Below are 6,000 nucleotides of genomic sequence, written 5' to 3' on the forward strand. Positions count from 1 at the left end.
CTCGACCTTTCTTCGACTTACAATTGTACCAGCACGCCTTGGCTTTCAAGACCACGTCGCCTTTGGTGACCTCTTTATTGTTTGCGGTGATCGTTTACAACAATTTTCCACAGAAAAAGTGTCATTAGCAAAGTATTTAGTTGTGTTTCTTGCTTTATGAACCACCAGTAAGCTGACACCCATCTTCAGTAGTGCCACCTTAAACCAAAAGCCTCAACTGATTAAAGTCACTTATCTCTTCCAGTCAGTGAGAGAGAGAGAGAGAATGAGAAACATCAGTCAGTCACCGGCCAGTGTATAGATCTGCCCACTGCAAGAGAGGGACTGAGAGACACTGGTCAGTGTGTAGATCTCCCCCCTGAGAGACACCGGTCAGTGTCCAGATCTCCCTCTGAGGGAGAGGGACTGAGACACTCCAGTCAGTGTACAGATCTGCCCCCTCTGAGAGGGAAGGATTGAGAGACATCGGTCAGTGTACAGATCTCCCCTGAGAGAGAGGGACTGCGAGACACTGGTTTGTGTGTAGATTTCCCATCAGGAGAAAGGGACTGAGAGAGGCCGGTCAGGGTGCAGATCTCCCCCTGAGAGACACTGGTCTGTGTATAGATTTCCCATCAAGAGAGAGAGACAGGCAGCATCAGTGGACAGTGGAACTGTTTTTGGCTGATTGACCTTGACAGCACTGGGAATATTTATGAAACTCTGGCATGTTTTAACTTGGAGGGAAGTGGGAGTTCTCAAGAGCCTGGTTGATGTGCAATACATTGGAGAGTGATGGGAAATGGATGCCGCCTAGCGATACTGACAGGGTTGTGATGTCTTGTTTGAGGAAGTTTGTCTAGGGAACAAGAGTGGAGAGGGGAACTAAAAATAATGCTGGCATCTCGGTTGACATCATATTGAAATGTGCCAGGAGATGGGGGGGGTGGGGTGTGTATAGCTGGGGATGGCAAGATGGACAGAAACAATACATAGATACTGGAAGTTCTGGAAATGTCCAGCAGACCAGGTGGCAACCATGATTTCCTTTTTCTTCAAACCAATGACTGCCTCATTCCTCCCATTCCATTTTGTCTGGAAAGTAATTGAATTGCCAGCCCTTTGCCTAACATGCCACTTGGACACTTCCAACATTCCTGGCTTTCATGCCCAATAACAAACTGGATTGGCAGGTTACCTGAAGCTGGTGACTCCCTGAGGTTTGCCCTCTGCGTTGGAGATCCGCTACTTAAATTCATTTTAGGAATGTGACTTTAATTCTGATACTTTCTCCCCTCACACCTCCACACCCTGGTTCAACAGAACTTAATCCCAGAAGTGCAGCATCTACCCAGGTGCGGTTCACAACCCTCAGGGCATCGAGCAGGGTGCTGGCTGCTGAGTCTCAGACGTTTCAGATAACAAGCCAGTCCAGTTTTCCCAGCGCAGGAACAGCAACAAAACAGCCGAGGATCGTTTGGCGGGTCAGGCAGCATCTGCGGTGGAGGGGTCTGTGGAAGGGGGAGGGGCCGAATGGAAGCCCTTTCTTAACAGGCGGATGGGGTGCAGGCTATCAGCTGATTGCTTCTGAAATCCAGGAATCGGAAACTTATTTTCTAATCATTCTGATCTGCCTCCATTTCACATCTTGTTTACAAGTGCTGCTGACATGCTTTGCATTCCAGTTCCTAGTTGAGATATCCAGCACCGCCTCCTTCTGCGAGATCAGAGAATGCTGAAAACACTCGGCAGGTCAGGCAGCGTCTCTGGAGGGAAGGGGAACTGTGTCAGCCTTTGGGCTGAGGACTCCTTTCCGGCATGGAAGTGAACGCTTCGGCCTATCTGTACACTGGCCAAGATTCCCATCCACACTCGTGTCACTTGGACCATATCACCCTAAAGCAGAGTTCCTCTGTGAGAGATCATGATAAAAAAAGTGTTATTTGATCTAAGCACAATGTGCTCGCAGTGGTGGGGAGTGACAGAGCAGCCCCATTAGCAATCTGTTAGCGGTCTCTCAGCCCAGGTTGGCAGTGCACAGTAGGACTGTGTTTGCTTGAGTCCGCTGTCAGTTTTGGACAGGAGATAGGGGAGGCAGTTGATGATTGGTGAGCGTTGTACTGCATGGAGGGGAGGATGGCAGGCTGATAATTGGTGGGTGCTGTATTGCATGGAGGGGCTGATGAGCTGAAGGTTGTTTCCGAGCATTGAATGGACTGGCCCTATTTGGGCTGTGACATCAGCCTCTGCTTACTGAATTACCTCCCCCAACTTCCTCTTGTGCGCCACCGACTTACTAATGCGAGTGAACAAACTTCCAGTGTAGTAATATATTGGAGGGAAATTTTCATTCTAAAGATGGTCCAGTGTGGCAATTTTTGAAGAGGTGGTGTGAGATGGAAGAGGATGATTCTAGGCCCAGGCCTACAGACAATTCTGGTAAGGTTAATGGTAACCTCTCGTCATCTTATACACTTCTCATCCTCCGTCACTCCAAGGAGAAAAGGCCAAGTTCACACAACCCATTCTCATAAGGCATGCTCCCCAATCCAGGCAACATCCTTGTAAATCTCCTCTGCACTCTCTGTAGCATCCGCATCCTTCCTGTAGTGAGGTGACCAAAGGTCTTATAATAGCTGTAATATTACCTCACAGTTCAAAGTAAAAATGATCAGAGTACATACACGTCACCACAAACAACCTTGTGAGCAGCTTCCAGCTCCTCGGCATTAACATCTCAGAGGCCCTACCTTGAGTCCAATATGTTGATGCAATCACAAAGAAGGCATGTTTCTGGCTCAGTTCATTATGAGTTTGAAGAGATTCATTATGTTGCCAAAAACCCTTGTGAATTTGTACAGATGTACGATGGAGTGCGTTCTGACTGGTTTCATTACTATCTGCTATTCAGACCAAACATCAGAAGGGGGAAGAAATGTGATTTAAGTGACTCTGGCAGTGGAATTTACTGACCTCCTGGGGTTTTCACGTCCAACAGGCTCTGGAGTTTACAGAGAGTGGTGCAAAAACACACACAAAAAAAATCCAGTGTGGGTGAAAAATGCCTTGTTAATGAGAGAGGTCAGAGGAGAATGGCCAGACTGGTTCAAGCTGACAGGAAGGTGACAGCAACTCAAATAACCACGCGTTACAACAGTGGTGTGCAGAAGAGCATCTCTGAACACACAGTGCGTCAAGCCTTGAAGAGATTGGGCCACAGCCCCAAAAAAACTCACTGGGTTCCTCTCCTGTACCTAATAAAGTAGCCACTGAGTGTATACGTACGTCAGTCACAATAAACCTGATTCTTGCTTGAACACCAATCCCGCTGGATTACTAAATCACCGGATAGGGGAATCCCTGAGAATTCCATTAAAAGCATTCCAAAAAAAAAGCCACACAACTTCCTGTTAAGTTACTTGGCCACGAAACTGCTCTGTTTCCTGATTGAGTTCTTTGAGCGAATGGCACAATTTCCTCCTCCCCAAACACATGCTGACTTTGAGCAATCATTTCCAACGTCGATAATATTTATTTTATTTCGAGATACAGCACGGTAACAGGCTGTTCTGGCCCTTGAGTCCACACCGCGCTAGTACACCCGTGTGAGCAAATAACCTATGAACTGATGCGTCTTTGGAATGTGCAAGGAAACCCACGCTGCCACGGGCAGAACGTGCCCAACAGCGGAGGAACTGAACGCGGGTTACTGGCACTGTTATGGCGCAATGCAAACTGCAAAATGCCTTTAAAACAAGGCGGGAAAGTGGGGTTGAGGGGGGTGATAAATCAGCCATGACGGAATGATGGAGTAGACTCGATGGGCTGAATGGCCTAATTCTGCTCCCATGTCTAATGGTCTAACATAGAGGAGTACAGCACAATGTTGTACACTGCAGCCCACGTCGTCGTGCTGACCCTTTAACCTACTCGAAAATTAATCTAACCCAGTGGTTCCCAAACAGGAATTCTGCAGATGCTGGAAATTCAAGCAACACACATAAAAGTTGCTGGTGAACGCAGCAGGCCAGGCAGCATCTCTAGGAAGAGGTGCAGTCAACGTTTCAGGCCGAGACCCTTCGTCAGTGGTTCCCAACCTTTTTTATGTCATGGGCCAATACCATTGATCAGGGAGTCTGTAGCCCCTAGGTTGGGAACCTCTGATCTAACCCTTGCTTCCTACATCAGTGGTGCGGAAGTGGAACAGGTCAAAAGCTTTAAGTTCCTTGGGGTCAATATCACAAATGACCTGACTTGGTCCAACCAAGCAGAATTCACTGCCAAGAAAGGCCACCAGCGCCTTTACTTCCTGAGAAAACTAAAGAAATTTAGCCTGTCCCCTAAAACCCTCACTAATTTTTATAGATGCACCATAGAAAGCATTCTTCTAGCAAGCATCACAACCTGGTATGGAAGTTGTCCTGTCCAAGACCGAAAGAAGCTGCAGAAGATCGTGAACATGGCACAGCACATCACACAAACCAATCTTCCGTCCGTGGACTCACTTTACACCACATGCTGTCAGAGCAGTGCTGCCAGGATAATCAAGGACACGACCCACCCAGCCAACACACTTTTCGTCCCTCTTCCCTCCGGGAGAAGGTTCAGGAGCTTGAAGACTTGTACAGCCAGATTTGGGAACAGCTTCTTTCCAACTGTGATAAGACTGCTGAACGGATCCTGACCCGGATCTGGGCCGTACCCTCCAAATATCCGGACCTGCCTCTTGGTTTTTTTTGTACTACCTTACTTTCCCTTTTCTATTTTCTATTTATGATTTATAATTTAAAATTTTAATATTTACTAATTTTTAACTATTTTTAATATTTATAATATTTAATATTTGTAATCCAGAGAGTGTGAAGTGCAGAATCAAATATCGCTGTGATGATTGTACGTTCAGGTACAAATTGTTTGGCGACAATAAAGTACAAAGTACATAGCTCTCCATTTCCCTCCCGTCCATGAGCCTTACCTAAGAGTCTCTTAAATGTTCTGAATGTTTCTGTTTCTATACACCCACCACTATCTGTGTGAAAAAAAACCTCTGACATCCCCCTATACTTCCCTCCAATCACCTTAACGTTACGTCCCCTTGTATTAGCCATTTCTGCCTTGGGAAAATGTCTCTGTCATCTTGTATTTATATCTCTATCAAGTCGCTTCTCATCCCAAGAGAAAAGCCCTAGCTCGCTCAGCCTCTCCTCATTAATTAACTAGATTTGTTTAGTTATCGAGATACAGCATGGAATTGGCCCTTTCGGCTGTTCGAGCCACACTGCCCAGCAATCCCCTGACTTTATCCTAGCCTAATCGCGAGACAATTTGCAACCTACCAACCTGCACGTCTTTGGACTGTAAACGTGGTCACAGGGAGAACGTAGAAACTGATTACAGGTGGCGGCAGGAATTGGACCCAGGTTGCTGACACTGTGAAGTGTTGTGTTAACCACTACATGACCATGCTGCCCCCAAGACATAATCCCCAATCCTGTCAGCATCAGATAATCTTCTTTGCACCCTCTCTAAAGCTTCAGAAGGATAATGAGGCTACCAGAACTGAAAACAGTATTCCAAGGGTTTTATAGAGCTTCAACATTACTTTGTGGCTCTTGAACTCCAACCCCTGACTAATGGTCAAGCAACCCAACACCTTAACCACCCTATCGACTTGCGGACGTGGACCCCAAGATCCATCTGTTCCTCCACACTGTCCCAAATCCTACCAATAAGAACATAAGACAAAGGAGCAGAAGTCGGCCATTCGGCCCATCGTCTGCTCCGCCATTTTTATCATGAGTTGATCCATTCTCTCATTTAGTCCCACTCCCTCGCCTTCTCACCATAACCTTTGATGCCCTGGCTACTCAGATACCTATCAATCTCTGATGTAAATACACCCAATGACTTGGCCTCCACTGCTGCCCGTGGCAACAAATTCCATAGATTCACCACCCTCTGACTAAAAAAATTCATTTGCATTTCTGTTCTGAATGGGCGCCCTTCAATCCTTAAGCCATG

This window comes from Mobula birostris, unplaced genomic scaffold (assembly GCF_030028105.1).
Source record: "Mobula birostris isolate sMobBir1 unplaced genomic scaffold, sMobBir1.hap1 scaffold_2940, whole genome shotgun sequence".
Classification (NCBI taxonomy): domain Eukaryota; kingdom Metazoa; phylum Chordata; class Chondrichthyes; order Myliobatiformes; family Myliobatidae; genus Mobula; species Mobula birostris.